The 21554-nt window shown below is 47.6% G+C and overlaps 2 long non-coding RNA genes across 2 annotated transcripts in view; both read left to right on the forward strand.

The window, feature by feature from the left end:
- Positions 1-551: 551 nt before the first annotated feature.
- On the forward strand, positions 552-5986 carry LOC138373230 (uncharacterized). Its single transcript, XR_011231089.1, has 3 exons — positions 552-1303; positions 4369-4583; positions 5222-5986. It is a non-coding gene; the product is annotated as an uncharacterized lncRNA (long non-coding RNA).
- Positions 5987-19088: 13102 nt separating this feature from the next.
- The window catches only part of LOC138373233 (uncharacterized), a 6172-nt gene continuing 3706 nt past the window's right edge, over positions 19089-21554 (forward strand). Inside the window, exon 1 of the long non-coding RNA XR_011231090.1 lies at positions 19089-19853. This is a non-coding gene — a long non-coding RNA (uncharacterized lncRNA). The remainder of the gene's footprint in view (positions 19854-21554) is intronic.

Consider the following 21554-nt stretch of genomic DNA (forward strand, 5'->3'; position numbering starts at 1 on the left):
AGTTTGGCGGGTGCATGGAATCACTTTTATGTCTTTGTTTGGAGGACGGGCTGGACTCTCAACTGATGACGTCCGAACACTTCCGGAAAATGTGTTTCTCTCACGTCCTCTGTTCGAACCAAAAATCTTCAAATGCTTCACTCACGAACTAAAATTACAAATAATCGCCAACAGAACCTAAACACCTAGTTTGACCTGTGCCTAACTATACAAAGAATTTTAAGTATAATAATATTAATTTATATATAAGTGTAAACAAATTTTTAATACACAGTTTGATAAAATTGATGAATGTGTCCTGGGAGGCCGGCCGCTACTCTAACCAGCCTAGTGTGAGGCCGGGTTGTTCTACCTTCAATATATTATTAAATACATTCAGTGATAATATTAATACAATCATTAAATCATGTTGTATTATTTTATGTATTAAAATATATTGCAATGAAAACCGTCTCAGTTGATAAACAAAATATTGGGGGACTTTAATTACAAATTTCGCGACATTTGACAATTCGGATCTGGCAACCCTGCTTAGGACAACGACCCCCGAACGCTGTCCACTCAGCAGCAAGGCCCGCAGTGTTGGATCAGCTTGCTTTGAGTGGACATGGGGGACGCTGCCAGCAACAGTTCGTTAGACCAAAGTTACCGGATGCAGCAGGAAGCTCGCTTAACGCAAGTGACAGCTCGCCTGACGCAGGTGACAACTCTCTTGACGCAGGCGACAGATCACCTGTGGGAGGTGACAGATCACCTGATGCAGGTGGTAACTCGAATGTCGATGGTGGCAGATGGCTCGACGCTGGGGACACCTCGCTTGAAGCGGGACGTAGCTCGCTTGACGCGGGAAACAAATGGCTTGATAAAGGTGGGGGATCGCTTGGTGAAGGAAACCGATGCCTTGAGGAGGGTGGCGGATCGCTTGGTGCAGGAAACCGATGCCTTGAGGCGAGTGACAGCTAGCATGGCGTAGGAGAGAACTCCCAGGTAGCTGGACTCTGTCGAGTAGAACGCCTCCCCCCCCCCCCCCCCAGCATCTACCATGGGCCCCCAGCATCCACTCTGAGCCTCTAGCATCCCTCAACATCTACCCGGTGCCCCCAGCATTTACCCGGGGCCCCACCATCTTCCCTGGACTCCCACCATCTTCCCTGGACTCCCACCATCTTCCCTGGACTCCCACCATCTTCCCTGGACTCCCACCATCTTCCCTGGACTCCCACCATCTTCCCTGGACTCCCACCATCTACCCTGGACCCCCAACATCTACCTTGGACCCGTCACCTTCCTCCTCTCAGCTAAGGTAGATATTAATATTGTTTAGGGAAAGTAGACAATGGTTTACCAGGGGTGTTGAATTTTTAGGTAATGTATAAGGGTTTAACCGAGTTTACCTGTGGGCCACTATCACTAGTGGCCTCGGCGGGGACAGGAAGCCAGCGCATATACTTGTAGCATACTAGCCTAGCCTCGCTCCGCCCGGCCCCGCCCCTATCTCTGCCTCACTAACCCAATGTTACTTTACATAATTTAACCTAACGCACCTCGTAATCTACCTTAACCTTACCGTAACCTTGCATTAACCTTTAACCTTGCCTTTGACCTTAAACTTACCCTAACCTTACTTTAACCTATTCTTACCCTTACCTTAAGCTTGCTTTACCTTACCTTAACCATATATTACATTAACCTTATCATTACCTTAACCTTAACCTTAGTCTACTCTAAACTTGCCCTACCCTTCCTTAACCTTGCCTTAACCTAGCCTTATTCTTGCCATAGTCTTTTATTAACCTTAACCTTCCTTTGACTTGCCCTAGCCTTAACCTTACCATACCTTAGCCTACCCATAACTTAACGTTAAGCTTAACCTTGGCCTTGCCTTAACCTTGGCCTTGCCCTAACCATGGCCTAACCTTAACATTACCTTTCCTTAACCTAGCCTAACCTGAAGTAGCAAGTGTGTAGGTTCTGTAGTTCACACTGTTCGCTTCTGTTCCGTCTTAGCCGTGTGCACACCTGTTCCGTCTTAGCCGTGTGCACACCTGTTCCGTCTTAGCCGTGTGCACACCTGTTCCGTCTTAGCCGTGTGCACACCTGTTCCGTCTTAGCCGTGTGCACACCTGTTCCGTCTTAGCCGCGTGCACACCTGTTCCGTCTTAGCCGCGTGCACACCTGTTCCGTCTTAGCCGCGTGCACACCTGTTCCGTCTTAGCCGCGTGCACACCTGTTCCGTCTTAGCCGCGTGCACACCTGTTCCGTCTTAGCCGCGTGCACACCTGTTCCGTCTTAGCCGCGTGCACACCTGTTCCGTCTTAGCCGCGTGCACACCTGTTCCGTCTTAGCCGCGTGCACACCTGTTTCCGTCTTAGCCGCGTGCACACCTTTTCCGTCTTAGCCGCGTGCACACCTGTTCCGTCTTAGCCGCGTGCACACCTGTTCCGTCTTAGCCGCGTGCACACCTGTTCCGTCTTAGCCGCGTGCACACCTGTTCCGTCTTAGCCGCGTGCACACCTGTTCCGTCTTAGCCGCGTGCCACACCTGTTCCGTCTTAGCCGCGTGCACACCTGTTCCGTCCTTAGCCGCGTGCACACCTGTTCCGGTCTTAGCCGCGTGCACACCTGTTCCGTCTTAGCCGCGTGCACACCTGTTCCGTCTTAGCCGCGTGCACACCTGTTCCGTCTTAGCCGCGTGCACACCTGTTCCGTCTTAGCCGTGTGCACACCTGTCGCGTGCACACCTGTTCCGTCTTAGCCGCGTGCACACCTGTTCCGTCTTAGCCGCGTGCACACCTGTTCCGTCTTAGCCGTGTGCACACCTGTTCCGTCTTAGCCGTGTGCACACCTGTTCCGTCTTAGCCGTGTGCACACCTGTTCCGTCTTAGCCGTGTGCACACCTGTTCCATATTCCTAGTTGTATGTATACCCAAGCCTGAGCCGCATGTGTACAGAGTCACTTTAGAGCATATCTCCTTTACCATGCAGGGCAGAGTTCAATCCCAGACCGTCCACCCAGTGGTTGGGCACCATTCCTTCCCAGTGATATATAGCCGTAATGGCTTGGCGCTTTCACCTGATATTTCCCTTTCTTTTACGATAAATTTGTGTTTCGAGTCATACATGATTGTGTTGCAAGGTTTGACTTCTCTCATACATTACCGCTCCTCACCACTTCTAAGCCTAAATATTTATTTCTGTTTCTAACCACTTGAACCATTGGGGATTGAGCGGCGACCCAGCAAGAAGTGAATCCGTCGCTGTACCAATCAGACTAAGTGCATGGGCTACTATTTATTTAAAAGAGTAAATAGGATCTAATCAGATTAGATAGCGAATGATAAGGTGATATTATATAGGGCTAATATGTTGATCTGTGGTTGTGGTTGGTACTTGATACCGGTAGTGGTGGTGATGGTGGATGTTGGCTTTGCATGGTGTCAGTGGTGATGGTGATGGTTGTGGTGGTGGTGATGGTTGCGGTGGTGACGAGGGAGGGGTGGTGGCTGAGGCCGCCACCTCCGGTAAGGACACCTCCACTCCTTTAAGATATACAAGATTCTCTTATTTGTCTCATTGTATTCTATTCATTGTATTCATAGAATACATTCACTGTAAACTTGTGGTTTTGATGTGGTGTTCGGCCACCTCGTTGACCACTATTCCAACATGAGATGGAATCCACATGAATTTAATTTTTGTGACCTTTCACCTGTGTCTCATTTATCCTATTCTTACAAACCTAAACTATGGTCATGAAGATTGGATTAAGATTGTTTAAAGAATCAACTGCTCCTCGGCCATCGACAAATAAAACTATTTTCATATTGCTGGACTTCTTCCAAACCAGCCGGAATGGCCTGCAGTTCAGCTTGTGTGATATAGTTACGAAGTCACAGGTTCAATTTTCCTGTTCATAATTCCAGACTCGGTACCGGTCGGCCGAGCGGACAGCACGCTGGACTTGTGATCCTGTGGTCCCGGGTTCGATCCCGGGCGCCGGCGAGAAACAATGGGCAAAAGTTTCTTTCACCCTATGCCCCTGTTACCTAGCAGTAAAATAGGTACCTGGGTGTTAGTCAGCTGTCACGGGCTGCTTCCTGGGGGTGGAGGCCTGGTCGAGGACCGGGCGGCGGGGACACTAAAAAGCCCCGAAATCATCTCAAGATAACCTCAAGATTCCCTTTATCAAGACACTACAGTTAACTGTCCTGCCATCTTCCGCCACCGACCCGTCACAATATATATGTCAACTATTGCCTCTTGGTAACCCAGTTATCGTGCTTCCATACACCGTAGGTGTCCCGGTTCATGCTGAATCCTTTTAACTTTCTGGGGTAAAATTTTCACTTAAATTTTCTGTATATTCCAGGGAGAAGTAGTCCTACTACACTGTCGAGTCCCTGAGGTCATTAGCCTCGTGTGGCAAGTGTCTTCGTTTGCTGGAGGTGTGTGTGCATCTCTCAAGTCTGAACATGTTAACTATGGGAAGGGCATATGCAAGCAATTGTGGAGTTTGGCGCCTACTGTAAAATGAATTCATCACCCAGCAGGAGCAGCACCTGTCTCAACCATCATAGTCAGCAGGTATTTTTGAGTTATAAAATATGTAAAGTATTCACACAGTCCTATGCACCCTTTGTGGTTAATCAGATCCCTGCTTCGCACACATTAGGCTAGAATCGCTACCCATATCCTCTACGTATTAATAACAAGCTGTGAGCTTTTACATGTAACCCATACCCATGGCTTTCCTCCCTACCGCTGAAATAGGTGGCAGGAAATGGGTCCTGGCTAGACTGTAATGGGCACTCACACACACACACGACTCGTGGCTCCATAATGGAAGACAGACATATGGACATTATTATACAAACATTATGCCACTTAGTCACTCCACACCTCATAGAATGGCCCCCCCCTTTCTTTGGATAATTTTCAAACATCACGTGCAAGAATTATTGGGTCGATGACACTAGCCAAACTCATTTTGTTAAAAAAAATGCATCTATAAAGGATTTGATTGAGGGACTAGCGACGTAAATGAACACTGTTGTTTTATATATATATATATATATATATATATATATATATATATATATATATATATAATGCAATACTATACAGCTTGCATCACTTTTGAATTATATAAATCTGTTCTGGTTAGCTGATTTCGAGACTGTTCAGTGTAGCCTACTCAGACTAAAGAATTTTCAAATTTCCAGATAACAGATTCCCAAGGCTAGTGAGGCTACCAGACGGATCACCAAAGAGGTTCCAGGGATCAATGGCCCCGGGGCCTGATCTCCACCTCGCTAAGTCCATGTTAGGGTACGATACGGTATTCAGGTTTAGGTCCACCTTGAGCCAGGTGCTTGACCACTTTGTATAATGTTGAAGAGGAATTTGGGGCTGGAAAAATGTTGTTCTTGCCCATTTGTATATAGCAAAGAGTTTTGTATATATAGTGTTCACATCGTTCAATTTTCTTAGACCAGACTCTTGTATTTGATGGTCACATATCACCCTATGTTCCGAGGTGAGAGCCAACTAGTCAGCACATTGTGTACATAAGTATATATATGATGCCAAATAAGATGAACTACCTTTATATTTGAAACGAAAATGAACACTTTTATTGACATTTTTGTTGCCTGAGAAGCTTCACTCATTCCTGTTAATGTGATGAATATTGTGATGTAAATTTAAATGTTTATATAAATCTGAAGTTACATATTCTGTGTTCAGTGATCTGATAAGCATAGAATACCTGCCAAATGTGAGCATTGATATTCTGAAATGTGATGAAATTTTTACTGTTCTGTATGTGAAGTTTTACACAATGGAGCATATTTATAATATTGACTCAACGTAAACAGTTTTTTGGCATTGAATACAAAATTCAAACATTCTCAACCAGACGGTTAAGGGGTCGGGTTAAATAGCTTAAATGTGTAGAATAGTAAACCCCACATTGAGTTAGGAAAATACTATTTGTCATATATAGATACTTTACACAAGATTTCCCCATTTTGCACCCGCATGATAACATAACATTTTAAGGGTTGATGAATGTTAATCTTGTTTAAGAACCTGTTTACTTGACGGTTAAGCAAGTCCCAGCTGTGTCTGGGTACAAGTGACAGAATGAACCCGGCGGGTTTTCTTCCTATTAGGGATGTTTACACTCATAGGATGAGTGGCGCTGCTTAATACTGTCATTAGCGCTGCCCAATACTGTCACTATGGCAGTGTGTCCACTCACATGAGTGGCGCTGCCCAATAAACTTGCCCCTCGAAGCAAGTTTTTTTTTTTTTTTTTTTTTTTTTAGGATGTACTGCAAAGGAATTTTTTTTATTAATGTTATCATTCTACATTAAAACGTGATAATTTCTTGAATCCCAAGAAATCACAATACTTAAGTGAATTTTTTAGTAAAAAAAATAAAGGCGTTTGATTTATACAGTACTGTAGTTCTTGTTTAGATTGTCCAATAATTTATCAAAGAAACTACTTATTTTATATTAGCGCCCCCCCCCCTCCCCGCTCAGCTCGTTGGCGTCGTGAGGGGGCTTAGTAGACGGCTGCCGGAGTGTGATGCTCCTTGGGACAGTCCTCTGTCCTTTTCTAGCCTTGTGCTCCTGCTGCCGTCCTCTCCAATTCTGCTGGGCATCTTTTCCTTTTCCTTCTGTTTCGTTTTTCTCCCTCCTCTTCTCCTATCTGCTTGCCGTTTCCTGCCGACCTTTTGCTCGTTCTGGTTCTTCCCTTGGACTACTTCTATTTTGACGCCAGGGTGCTTGAGAAGGTATACTCTTGCACCCGTAGAACTGTAGTACCCGACGTAGAGAGCGAGGGGAACCTTTTATTGTCAATCCCCCTTTCGTCACTGAACCCGATCTCGACGGACTGTCGGTTTCTTAAGGTGGCGTTTGTGGGGCGTATACTCACGACGCACCCCTAGGAGGCCCCGCCAAGATCGGCGTTAGCTTCTTCTTGGGTGTCCTGCCTCTAATTGTGGCTCCATGGTGGGTGTGGGGGCACATTCGTAAATGAATTCTTCTTTTCGTCATGATGATAACCCCTGTTTCGGCTGCTTCTGGTGTACCTTCTCAGGCTCGTGGGGTGGGCGACCAACCCCCCCCCCCCCAAGTCGGCCCGTATTGGAAGACCGGGCTCTGTAGCCTCCGCTGCATTGGGCCCCGACCTTGCTCCTCCTTTGGCCTCTCTGACTCCTTCCCCTGGCTCCCCTCCCTCCTCTGTGGTTGGGTCGAGCCCCAGGCCTCCAGTGGTGACTACCTCGTCCCCTGGCGCGGCTCCTTCTCTAGTTGTAACTACTGCGCCTTTTAACCCCTCTCTGGGGGTTCTCACCGCCGTCCTCGTCACGGCCGCCCTCGCTAGATTCCTTCCAGTTCTGCTACCTATCAAGCCTTGTTTGGTCCCGCTTCGTGGGCCAAATATTTTGATCTCCTCCCTCTTGATTCTGCGCCTCCTGACGATTTCTCCCTCCATCGACATCTCGTTGATTCCGTGGATGCCTCCATTACTTTCAACCCCACTCGTCTCGGTACCCGTGTCGTTGCTGCTCCTTCTCAGGATGCTGCTTCCTGCTTGGCTGCCTTATCCTGCCTTGGCGAGACCCCTGTTCGGGTCTCGAAGAACGCTCAGTTGAATGCCAGTGTTGGCACTATTTTGCTCCCGCCCCATGTTGCGACCGGTGTTCGGGACCTGCGCGACTGCCACGACGATATTCGCCATATCCTCGCTGCCCAGGGCCATTCTCTTCTCCAGGTGGACACCTTTACTCGTCCCCCTCGTGGCAGTCGCAGTCAACCCCTCCGGGTTGTGAAGATTACCTTTGATGGTAGGACCCTTCCACCCTCTGTCATTCTTGCTGGTGCCAGGTGCTCTGTCCAGGAGTACATTCCTTCTCCTCGGCTCTGCAACAAGTGCTGGAGGTTTGGGCATGGTGCCCTCCGCTGCTCCGGGACTGTCTCTCTCTGTCCTTTGTGTGGTGGCGAAGGTCAGGTTATCTTGAGGTTATCTTGAGATGATTTCGGGGCTTTAGTGTCCCCGCGGCCCGGTCCTCGACCAGGCCTCCACCCCCAGGAAGCAGCCCGTGACAGCTGACTAACACCCAGGTACCTATTTTACTGCTAGGTAACAGGGGCATAGGGTGAAAGAAACTCTGCCCATTGTTTCTCGCCGGCGCCTGGGATCGAACCCAGGACCACAGGATCACAAGTCCCGCGTGCTGTCCGCTCGGCCGACCGGCTCCCTCACTCTAAGGTCACTCTAAGTCGGAGTGCACTTCTCCCCAGGCTCGTTGCCTCAACTGCGGTGAGGCCCATCCTACCTTCTCCCGTGCGTGTGTCCATTACAAGCTTGAGGCAGCCGTCCTCAACTTGAAGCACCGGGAGCGTTTATCTTTTCCTGAGGCGAGGCGCCAGGTTCGCCGGCTCCCGCCTTATGTTAACATCTCTTATGCTCGCGTGTTGCGCTCTTCCTCTCCTCGTCCTTCCCGCCTTCCTCAGACTCTCAACCGTTTCCGGGCCTTGGACCCTGATACGCCCACTGCCCCCTCCTCTGTTCCTTTGGGTTCTCTCCCGAAGGATCCTCGTCCTGGTCCTCTGTCTGGGGTTCCCCTTCCTTCTACCCGGTCTGTCGTTTCTTCTTCCTCGTCCCCCTCCGATCCTCCTTCCCATCCTCTTCCTCCTTCCCATCCTCTTCCTCCTTCCCATCCTCTTCCTCCTTCCCATCCTCTTCCTCCTTCCCATCCTCTTCCTCCTTCCCATCCTCTTCCTCCTTCCCATCCTCTTCCTCCTTCCCATCCTCTTCCTCCTTCCCATCCTCTTCCTCCTTCCCATCCTCTTCCTCCTTCCCATCCTCTTCCTCCTTCCCATCCTCTTCCTCCTTCCCATCCTCTTCCTCCTTCCCATCCTCTTCCTCCTTCCCATCCTCTTCCTCCTTCCCATCCTCTTCCTCCATCTATCGGCTCTCCCCGCCGCCTGTCGGTGCGGGCGGATGTCCATCGCTCTCCTAACGGCCGTCGTGTGTGCTCTCGTTCGGCTTCTCCTGTTGACACTGGAATCCGTTGCCCGGTACGTAGTTGCTGGGACACCGGTCTCTTTACGTCAGAAGCGTAAGCCTGGCTCCTCTCCTTCCTCTTCCCCGGCGGGTAAGAAGGCTTCGCTTTCTTCCTCAGCTCCTCCTTCTGGCTCTGTTGCTCCTTCCCCTCCCGTTTCAGTGCTTGCGCCCCCTGTTCCTGCTATGGAGGTTTCTTTGGCCCCTGCTTCCCTTTCGGTTGCTGCTCTTGCTGGGGTGCGCTCCCCTCTTTCTACTCCCCCTCCTCCTGCTGCTGTCCTTGACGGCTCCTCTCCGTTGTCTCCTCCTCTTCCTCCTCCTTCTCCAGACCCTGCCCGCCCACCTCTGCTCTGTTCTCCCGTTTCCTTCCCTCCGTCTTTGCTCAGTTTACCCATGCCCCCTAACCCTGACTTTGCTGACCCTGATCCCGACCCTGATATTCTTTGACGTGCTCTGTTGGTCTTTCGCCTTTGTTTCTTCCTTGTTCTCTGTTTTTGTCCTTTCTCTTCTCGTCGTTGTCCATTCTTCAATGGAACGTTCGAGGTTATTACGCCAATTTCCTCGAACTCCAACTTCTGATTTCGCGGTTTTCGCCCCTTTGTGTCTGTCTCCAGGAGCCAATGCTTGGTGCTCGTCCTGGTCGTTTTCGTGGCTATTCCTTTCTCTCCCCCCCCCCCCCCCAGCCATTGCTGGGGCTTCTAATTCTTCTGCTCTTTTGATTCGGGCTGATGTTCCCTTTGTTCCTTTACTTTTTCCTTCGCCTCTCCATTGTTCTGCTGCTCGTATCTTTGTGGGGAAATGGTACACAGTTTGTTCCATTTATCTCCCCCCGAGTGTCCCGCTCTCTCTTCCTGATTTGAAACACCTAGACTCCTTGCCGGAGCCTGTGCTCCTGCTGGGTGACTTCAATTGTCGTCATTCTCTTTGGGGTGACGTTCTGACGAATACCCGGGGTCGCCTCCTTGAGCCGTTTCTCCTCTCTTCTTCCCTGTCTCTTCTGAATTCTGGTGAGCCCACTCATTTGGACTCTCGGACTCGCACCCTTTCTTGTCTTGATCTTTCTCTCTGCTCTTCTCTTTACTTAGATTTCACGTGGCAGGTTCTTGATGACCTCCATGGTAGTGATCATTTCCCCATCCTTGTTTCCTTTTTCTCTTTTCGCCCTTCCCTCTCTTTCCCTAGGTGGCAGTTTGCTAAGGCAGACTGGACCCTATTTACCCCTCAGTGCTGCTCTCCCTGACCTCTCCCTTCTGCCTCTCTCTCGCGCTCTCCTCCTTTTTCATGACACTGTCTTCAACGCTGCCCTCCGCTCTATTCCTCGCTCTTCCTCTCGGGGTCCACGGAAGTGCGTTCCCTGGTGGAATGCGGACTGTGCTCGGGCTGTCCGCTGTAAGCGTGCAGCCTGGAAGAGGCACCGCCGTAGGCAGACGACCGATTCTTTTCTTTTCTTTCGGAAAGCGAGTGCGGTGGCCCGTAGGGCCATCCTTACGGCTAAACGTGAATGTTGGGCATCTTATGTCTCAACAATTACGTCCGAGACCCCTCTGGCCCAGATCTGGAAGCGTATCCGCAAGATAGCGGGTAAGTTCGTTCCCGATGTTTCACCGGTCCTTCACCTCCATGATACTCTTGTGGCGGACCCGTTGCAGGTCGCTTCCGAACTGGGTTCCCATTTTTCTTCTGTTAGCTCTGGTCTTCATCTTCCCCAATCTTTCCTTCTTCGTAAACCTGTCCTTGAGTCTCGTCCTTTAGATTTCTGCACTCGTCTTCAGCTTCCCTATAATGATCCCTTCTCTCTCTCTGAACTTCGTTCTGCCCTGGCCCTCTGCGGTTCTACGGCGGCGGGCTACGATGGTATTCATTATGAGATGCTTCACCATCTCCCTCCGAGCACGTCTCAGTATTTACTGAGTCTGTATAATCGGATCTGGGAGTCGTCGTCAGTCCCTGAGGACTGGCTCGATGCCGTTGTCCTCCCTGTTTGCAAACCGGGGTCTCTGGGTACTTCCCCTAAGGACTTTCGCCCTATTGCTCTCACAAGTTGTGTCTGCAAACTCTTTGAACGTATGGTTAACGTTCGTCTGATGTGGTTCCTGGGACACCATCACCTCCTCTCCCCTTCTCAATTTGGTTTCCGCAAGTGCCGCAGCACGACAGATGTCCTGGTGAACTTGGAGGTCTATATTCGTACTGCTTTTGCTGCGAAGACCTCCGTTGTTACCGTCCTTTTTGACCTAGAAAAGGCTTACGACACCACTTGGCGTTATCATATCCTATCTCAACTTCATTCTTTTGGCCTTCGTGGTCATCTCCCTCTCTTTCTCCGCAGCTTCCTCTCTCGTCGTTCCTTTCGGGTGCGCCTTGGTACCGCTCTCTCTCCCTCTTTTCAGCAATACGAAGGTGTGCCCCAGGGTAGTGTTCTGAGCACTATTTTTCTGGTTGCCCTCAATGGTCTTCTTTCCTCTCTTCCTTCTGGTGTCTTCTCCGCTCTCTATGTCGATGATCTTACCCTTTGTTGTCAGGGTGATGATTCGCCTCTCCTTCAACGCCGGCTTCAACTTGCAATTGATGCCGTGTCGTCTTGGGCCACAGGTCATGGCTTCAAGTTCTCTACTTCTAAGACTTGTGCCATGACTTTTACGCGGAAACGGGTTGTTCTTCGTCCCTCTTTGTCACTTTATGGTCATCCCCTTGAATACAAAGATTCCGCGAAGCTTTTGGGGTTATTCCTTGACACTCGTTTGTCTTGGTCTCCCCATATCTCTTACCTCCGTGTTGAGTGCTCTAAGGCCCTTACCCTCCTTCGGGTCTTGTCCCATACTTCTTGGGGGGCAGATAGGCGCACTCTCCTTGCTTTACATTCCTCTCTCGTCCTGTCTAAGCTCGATTATGGTTGCCCTGCTTACTCGTCTGCTTCTCCTTCTACTCTTCGCCGTCTTGATGCTTTGCACCATACTGGGTTGCGCCTCAGTTCTGGTGCCTTTCGTTCGACTCCCATCCTTAGCTTGTATGTTGACACTGGCTTCCTGTCTCTCCAGGACCGCCGTGATCGCTACTGTCTTCGCTATCTTGCGCGGTCCTTGCAACATCCTTCCTCTCGCCTCTGTCGTGCTTTAACTTTTACCCCTCCTGCGGTTCCTGTTCCTCTTCACCACCCTCTTTCTGTCCGGTTATCTCGCCTACAGGATTCTCTCTCCGTTCGTATTTCTGATGTTTCTCCTCGTGTTGTTCCTTCTTTGCCCCCGTGGAGGGTCCCTCTTCCGCGATTTTGTACTTCCTTGACCCGTATCACTAAAGCTTTTACCCCTCCTACGGTTCTAAAACGCCTTTTCCTCGAGCACTTTTCTTCTCACTCCTGCTCCGTTTCTGTCTTCACCGATGGGTCTAAGTCAGCGGACGGTGTTGGCTACTCTGTTGTTTTTCCTGATCGCACTTATATGTGTCGCTTGCCTCCGGAGACTAGCATCTTTACAGCAGAACTTTATGCTATTCTCTATGCTCTTCGTCTCCTGCTTTCTCGTTATCAGTCTTCCTTTGTAGTTGTTGTTGACTCTCGTAGTGCCCTCATGGCTCTTGAGTCCTTTAATCCGGTTCATCCAGTAGTTGTCGAGATCCAGCATTGGCTGTTTCTCGTTCACAGTAAATTTAAGTCGGTTGAGTTTTGTTAGGTTCCCAGCCTTATTGGTGTGTCTTTAAATGAGCGTGCGGATGCTGCCGCTAAGGAAGCTGTCCGCTCTTGTCCCATCTCTCGTAAAGGCATTCCGTATTCCGACTTTTACCCAGTTATCCATTCCTCAGTTCTTACCCGTTGGCAGGCTTCTTGGTTGTCTGTTACTGGTAACAAGCTACGTACTCTTAAATGTTGTGTTTCCTCGTGGCCGTCCTCCTTCCACCGTAACCGGCGGTGGGAAACAGCTCTGGCGAGGTTGCGTATTGGCCATACTCGCTTAACCCATGGTCACTTGATGGAGCGCCGCCCTGCTCCTTATTGTCCTAGTTGCATTGTCCCTCTTACGGTCGTGCATGTCCTTCTTGAATGTCCTGACTTCCAGGACGAGCGTGTCTTGCTTTCCGACCGCCCCTCGCGGTCACCTGTCCCTCGATAGAATTCTTGGTGACTCGGATACTTTTGATATCGTTCGCCTTATGCGTTTTTGTTCTCGTATTGGCATCCTTGGTGATATTTAGCGCCCTCTGATTATTTTGCGTATTTGATGGTGCTACATAGCCTTCCCGGTTTGGTGCCTTCTTTTGATAATTACTTACTTACTTGCTTTCCGACCGCCCCTCGCGGTCACCTGTCCCTCGATAGAATTCTTGGTGACTCGGATACTTTTGATATCGTTCGCCTTATGCGTTTTTGTTCTCGTATTGGCATCCTTGGTGATATTTAGCGCCCTCTGATTATTTTGCGTATTTGATGGTGCTACATAGCCTTCCCGGTTTGGTGCCTTCTTTTGATAATTACTTACTTGACTCTCCCCGCCGCCTGTCGGTGCGGGCTGATGTCCATCGCTCTCCTAACGGCCGTCATATGTGCTCTCGTTCAGCTTCTCCTGTTGAGATGCTAGAATCCGTTGCCCAGTACGTAGTTGCTGGGACACCAGTCTCTTTACGTCAGAAACGTAAGCCTGGCTCCTCTCCTTCCTCCTCCCCGGAGGAGGGAGAGGACCCTTCTTACCCCGGCAGATAAGGAGGTTTCGCTTTCTTCCTCGGCCCCTACTTCTGCCTCTATCGCGCCTTCCCTCCCATTTCGGTGCCTTGTTCCTGCTATGGAGGTTTCTTTGACCCCCCACTTCCCTCTCGGTTCCCCTCCGTGGTGCCTCCTTGCCGTGGTGAGGGGCTCACGTACAACTCCCTGGGACCAGTGAGGGTTGCCTTTGCCCCCCTCTCCTGCCTCCTCTTTGGGTGGTGTACGTGCTGAAGGGCACCATGTAGGGGCCTTGTGAGCCATCGGACCACCCGCTGGAGGGGTCGCCTGTGAGAGGCCGCCCTGAGTGGATGGTTGGGTGTCCAGGCTGGGACGATAGGGGGAATGGAGTCTTAACAGTGTGGGAGAATGGACGATGTAGTAGGACTCCCCTGTTGAAAAGGGGGAGCACCGCTGGGGACGACACACCCTTCCTGCACTGGCCCACGCTCGGCCTCCCTGGCTGCCCTGGTAGGTGGTATCCCTTGGTTCCAGGTCCCAAACCTTTAAAATTGAGTGCTGAATGGATGACGACACGATTTGTCTTAACCAGGCTCATGGGGTGGGCGACCAGGACCTAGATTCAGAAAGCTCTGTGTATTTCTTCGTAAGTGGGTTTGCTACGAAGGTTCCTAAGTGCGCCCTAAGATGCTTAGGTGCGATTCAATAAGGTATACTTAGGAAGAAATTTGTTGGTTCACCTGCGTGCCGATAGAGGTCACTACTGTGTTTCGTTTGGCCAATCAGAGAGCAGCAACATTCTTCATATTGAAGATTTAGCGCTGGCTTATCGGAGCTCTACTGCCTCCTATTTACGTAGAATTTTCTTATAAAATTAGTATATTTCGAAGTAAAACAATGTTTTTTCAACTTCTACAGCCAGCACCGACATTGTAGTAAACAAATATGTTACATTTGTTGTTTACCTACGTAATTCTAAGATACTGTGTAGCTGTCCTTGTTGCTCGGAAGATGCGCTGACAATTATTGTATATATTTACTGAATTTACCCAAGGACCACTAACTATCTAGTGACCTCGAAGAGGACAGAAAGCCGGCGGCTTGTTGAAGGGCCCGCCAATTGTCTTAATGATACTTTTTAGCTGGAATTTGGCATTTACGGTTTCAGCGGGTAGGCGGTTCCATGGGTTTATAGCCCTCTTGGTGGAAAAAAAACATCTGTTTTCAGTCCTACTTGAGAGAACATACTCTCCAACACTATATCTGTGATTGTCCTGTTATCAGTGACTTCATACCAAATGGTATGAGGTATTTTGAGCTCTGTAATTACTTCATACACTCAGGAATATTGGAAGATATTCTTGTGCTGCACCCAGATTTTGCCAGTGGAGGCTAATAGATCAGCATTAAGTATTTTGTTCTCTCCTAATTCCATGTATGACTGGCCATCCTGTGAGGTGAGGATGTTGGGTGAGCTTGTAGCTGGTTTTTGATCTACACTGTGTGGTCCTTTATACAGAATAGGGAAGCAGCACATTGCTGTGTATACCTAAACATGTTTAAAATACATTGTTTGAGAGGAGTCTTGTAGAAACTGGTAAGAGTAATTATAATATAATGTTTACATGATTCAGTGCTTACCTCTTGTGAAAATTGCTTAGAGTTGTTTAGTCAGCGTTGATTTGTTTTTTGTATTGAGGCTGGTATTTTCTAAATTGATTCCATGTACAGTATGTCTAACCATCTTGTGAGATGGGACTATTAGATAAACTTATAGCTAGTTTTTTATCTCACTGTGTAATATTCCATATAGAATAGGGTATCAGCACATTGCTGTGTATACCTAATCTTAATAAAAAAAAAAATCAGTAATAAAGATTTTAAAATATAGTTTGCATTATTACAAATACAGTACTGTATTATCCTTATTAAATCGTGTTGACCATGGATCATTAAGATCTCGTGTCCATATGTAATACAAGTCATATTTCTTTTTAATTGCTAATCCATGCTAATCATTCATTAAATTGTGCATTGTCTCAATTTTTCACTTCCTTGGATATACTGTACAGTACAAAAAGATATGATAAAAATAAACCAGTAATATTTCTTTCATTATATTTTTCATTTAAATAACTGCATCAATATTTTTACAGCTGACAGGATTTGTTTTCCCATACAGGTGCATTATTTGTTAAAAAATTTTGGTTTATTGTTACACACAATGGTGCTACATAGCATTCCCAGCTTGGTGCCTTCTTTTAATACTTACTGATTAAAAAATAAATAATAAATACATTTTATTCAGGAAAAGTACATACAGTTGATTTACAAACATAATGTTGGATTTATAGGCAGAGCTAGTACATACAATACCTAAAGCCACTAATACTCATAGCATTTCGGGCAAGGTGTGGGGGAAAAAACACGGACTAAAACTTAATAGTAATCGGGATTAGGTATAAATTGTGTTGAAAGAAGGAATAAAAAATACAGAAAGGGGGTTAAAATAGCATAAATCAGCAATTGCACATGTTGGTGAACAGCGTTGTTTAAAAAATAACAAGACATGGGTTGACATTTAGGAGGTAAGTTAGGTTACATGGAGTTAATTAGGCAGTACTTGGTTTAACTCTTAAACTGGTTGAGAGAGGTACAGCCTTTGACATGATTCGGGAGGTCATTCCACATTCTGGGTCCCTTGATTTGTAGAGCACTTCTAGTTTGGTTACACACAGCCAAATTGAGTAACAGGAAGAGGTCTTGGACACAAATTTGTTCCATGCTAAATGTAGAGGAATCAGCTGAGTATTCCTCAAATAAAATAAGTTGCCTCAGCTTATAAGGTAAATAAAATAAGCATTTCTCAAATAAGAAGCTGCCTCACCTCACTGCCTTACTGCTACATAGCCTTCCCGGCATGGTGCCTTCTTTTGATAATTACTTGTTCCACACCCATATTGTATAACAGGAAGAGGTCTTGGACCCCTACTTCCCTCTCTCTTTTTTAATAATCTATATAGTCATAATTATAGCTTTAAGTATTCAATGAATAAAGTTTTTGACATTTTTACCCTTCTCCTTACCTAACATCATTTGTGCAGCATATTTTATGTCTCACCCAGATTTAATTTCAAAATAAAACCAAACTAAATAAATTAGAAATGGGTATGTATAGCTAAGGTACATCCTTACTACTAGGTGAACAGGGGCATTTGGTGATAGTAAATGATCCCATCAGGCAAAGCTCATCACCTTCTCTCATATTTCATGTTCACCAGTGTTTATTTACTTAATAACTACTGGTATAATATCTTGCTATTATAAAACTAATTCTACTATCATCAAACACATATTTACTTCAAGTTTCAAGCAGAGAATGCATATATAACTAACACGAAGGACTCCTCTCCACTAGATTCACCAGCTATAATATTTTGGTCATGTTCCAATATCATAAATCGATCCCAGTGTTATGTAGTAGAGAAAAAATGACTTATATCCAGTTTACGTAAAGCTACGAGTGGTCGAAACCACACTTAAATCCCGGAATGAACTTACGAAGGTTTTTCCACTTAGGGTAGTTAATTGAATACGGACGTAGCCGCCACGAAGGCGCTAAGATGGAAAACGCACTTAGCTAAGAGGAAAAACCTTCGTAAGTACCTTCCTGAATCCGGCCCCAGGGCTACATAGCTCAGGGCTACTTAGCTTAGGGCTACATAGCTCAGTGCTATATAATACATATACAACTCCAAATTCGTCCAATCACCCAAAATTCCGCTCACAAATAACTCTCAGGCGAAATATTTCCAATAGGCATCATATTGTGAAAACTGCAGGAGGGGGGATGGAATTTGTCCAAAAGTTCACATGTTCATCGTGTTCGTATTGTTCACTTGTTCTTCCCGCCATGTTCATCACCCCACCAATAATGTTCAGCCCCTGGATGTTCACTCAGTGAACTTTGACAACCAGGAGCAGGTCATATAAACCGGCCAGGGTGAACAGCTTAAGTGAACATTTGAACGGGCAAAACCCAGCCGACGGAGGGCCAGATGTACTCAAAAAGTATCGCTTGCAAGAGTATGCAATGATTGTGCAATATTGAGGGACATTTACTTTGTAATTTGTGGTGGTGATGGAGTTAGTTGATGTGGTGATTGTGATGGGGGTGGTCTTTGTGGTGGTGGTGATGGGTGTGGTGGTGGTTGTATTGGTGGTTGTGATTGTGGTGGTGGTAGTTGTGGTGGTGAGTGACAGTTCACACTGGCACTCACAGGACAGGTATGGGTTGTGTGGGCCTCTATACCATCCCACTTATTTCACTGTTGGGTGAACAGAGGCTACAGTTAAGGATTAGCGCCCAGTCAATCCTCCTCGGCCAGTAGAGGAAGAATTTGTGTTTATTATTGTATAATGCTTAAGTGTGTTACTGCTGTCCATCATTGCCGTTATCTTAACTTTTTCTTAATCCTCTTGCAACCCGTCCTCGACTCAAATCCATTCCATCCAGCGGTCGACCCCAATGACGCATTCATAAATTTTAACATGCTGTTCATTCAAAACAAGAATGTTCGCAAATGCAAGTGAATAATATAATATTTTAGCATATTGTGCATCTATAGGCATAGGTTAGGTTAGATGTTTAGATTCTGTTGGCGATTATTTGTATTTGTAGTACGTGGGTGAAGCATTTATAGCGTTGTGGTTCGAACAATAGTCGTCAGTGAACCATTTGTTCCAGAAGTGTTCGAATGTCAGCAGTTGTCAGTCGTGTGTAAACTGCTTTTCATTAAAAAACAGGGAGTTTGGCGGGTGCATGGAATCACTTTTATGTCTGTTTGGAGGACGGGCTGGACTCTCAACTGATGACGTCGGAACACTTCCGGAAAATGTGTTTCGCTCACGTCCTCTGTTCGAACCAAAAATCTTCAAATGCTTCACTCACGAACTAAAATTACAAATAATCGCCAACAGAACCTAAACACCTAGTTTGACCTAAGCCTAACTATACAAAGAATTTTTATGTATAATAATATTAATTTATATATAAGTACAAACAAATTTTTAATACACAGTATGTTAAAATTGATGAATGTGTCTGGGGAGGACGGCCGCTGCTCTAACCAGTCTAGTGTGAGGCCGGGTTGTTCTACCTTAAATGTATTATTATATACATTCAGTGATAATATGAATACAATCATTAAATCCTGTAGTATTACTCTATGTATTAAAATATATTGCAATAAAAACCGTCTCAGTTGATAAACAAAATATTGCGGGACTTTAATTAAAATTTCGCGACATTTGACAATTTGGATCTGGCAACCCTGCTTAGGACAACGACCCCCGAACGCTGTCCACTCAGCAGCAAGGCCCGCAGTGTTAGATCAGCTTGCTTTGAGTGGACATGGGGGACGCTGCCAGCAACAGTTCGTTAGACCAAAGTTACCGGATGCAGCAGGAAGCTCGCTTAACGCAAGTGACAGCTCGCCTGACGCAGATGACAACTCTCTTGACGCAGGCGACAGATCACCTGATACGGGTGACAGATCACCTGATGCAGGTGGTAACTCGAATGGCGCTGGTGGCAGATGGCTCGACGCTGGGGACACCTCGCTTGTCGCGGGACGTAGCTCGCTTGACGCGGGAAACAAATGGCTTGATGCGGGTGGCGGATCGCTTGATACAGGAAACCGATGGCTTGATGGAGGTGGCGGATCGCTTGGTGCAGGAAACCGATGCCTTGAGGCGAGTGACAGCTAGCATGGCGTAGGAGAGAACTCCCAGGTAGCTGGACTCTGTCGAGTAGAACGCCTCCCCCCCCCCCAGCATCTACCATGGGCCCCCAGCATCCACTCTGAGCCTCTAGCATCCCTCAACATCTACCCGGTACCCCCAGCATTTACCCGGGGCCCCACCATCTTCCCTGGACTCCCACCATCTTCCCTGGACTCCCACCATCTTCCCTGGACTCCCACCATCTTCCCTGGACTCCCACCATCTTCCCTGGACTCCCACCATCTTCCCTGGACTCCCACCATCTTCCCTGGACTCCCACCATCTTCCCTGGACTCCCAACATCTACCTTGGACCCGTCACCTTCCTCCTCTCAGCTAAGGTAGATATTAATATTGTTTAGGGAAAGTAGACAATGGTTTACCAGGGGTGTTGAATTTTTAGGTAATGTATAGGGGTTTAACCGAGTTTACCTGTGGGCCACTATCACTAGTGGCCTCGGCGGGGACAGGAAGCCGGCGCATATACTTGTAGCATACTAGCCTAGCCTCGCTCCGCCCGGCCCCGCCCCTATCTCTGCCTCACTAACCCCATGTTACTTTACATAATTTAACCTAACGCACCTCGTAATCTACCTTAACCTTACCGTAACCTTGCATTAACCTTTAACCTTGCCTTTGACCTTAAACTTACCCTAACCTTACCTTAACCTATTCTTACCCTTACCTTAAGCTTGCTTTACCTTACCTTAACCATATATTACATTAACCTTATCATTACCTTAACCTTAACCTTAGTCTACTCTAAACTTGCCCTACCCTTCCTTAACCTTGCCTTAACCTAGCCTTATTCTTGCCATAGTCTTTTATTAACCTTAACCTTCCTTTAACTTGCCCTAGCCTTAACCTTACCATACCTTAGCCTACCCATAACTTAACGTTAAGCTTAACCTTGGCCTTGCCTTAACCTTGGCCTTGCCCTAACCATGGCCTAACCTTAACATTACCTTTCCTTAACCTAGCCTAACCTGAAGTAGCAAGTGTGTAGGTTCTGTAGTTCACACTGTTCGCTTCTGTTCCGTCTTAGCCGTGTGCACACCTGTTCCGTCTTAACCGTGTGCACACCTGTTCCGTCTTAGCCGTGTGCACACCTGTTCCGTCTTAGCCGTGTGCACACCTGTTCCGTCTTAGCCGCGTGCACACCTGTTCCGTCTTAGCCGCGTGCACACCTGTTCCGTCTTAGCCGCGTGCACACCTGTTCCGTCTTAGCCGCGTGCACACCTGTTCCGTCTTAGCCGTGTGCACACCTGTTCCGTCTTGGCCGTGTGCACACCTGTTCCGTCTTGGCCGTGTGCACACCTGTTCCGTCTTAGCCGTGTGCACACCTGTTCCGTCTTAGCCGTGTGCACACCTGTTCCGTCTTAGCCATGTGCACACCTGTTCCGTCTTGGCCGTGTGCACACCTGTTCCGTCTTGGCCGTGTGCACACCTGTTCCGTCTTGGCCGTGTGCACACCTGTTCCGTCTTGGCCGTGTGCACACCTGTTCCGTCTTGGCCGTGTGCACACCTGTTCCGTCTTGGCCGTGTGCACACCTGTTCCGTCTTGGCCGTGTGCACACCTGTTCCGTCTTGGCCGTGTGCACACCTGTTCCGTCTTAGCCGTGTGCACACCTGTTCCGTCTTAGCCGTGTGCACACCTGTTCCGTCTTAGCCGTGTGCACACCTGTTCCGTCTTAGCCGTGTGCACACCTGTTCCGTCTTAGCCGTGTGCACACCTGTTCCATATTCCTAGTTGTATGTATACCCAAGCCTGAGCCGCATGTGTACAGAGTCACTTTAGAGCATATCTCCTTTACCATGCAGGGCAGAGTTCAATCCCAGACCGTCCACCCAGTGGTTGGGCACCATTCCTTCCCAGTGATATATAGTCGTAATGGCTTGGCGCTTTCACCTGATATTTCCCTTTCTTTTACGATAAATTTGTGTTTCGAGTCATACATGATTGTGTTGCAAGGTTTGACTTCTCTCATACATTACCGCTCCTCACCACTTCTAAGCCTGAATATTTCTTATTTCTGTTTCTA

This window comes from Procambarus clarkii, chromosome 5 (assembly GCF_040958095.1).
Source record: "Procambarus clarkii isolate CNS0578487 chromosome 5, FALCON_Pclarkii_2.0, whole genome shotgun sequence".
NCBI lineage: Eukaryota > Metazoa > Arthropoda > Malacostraca > Decapoda > Cambaridae > Procambarus > Procambarus clarkii.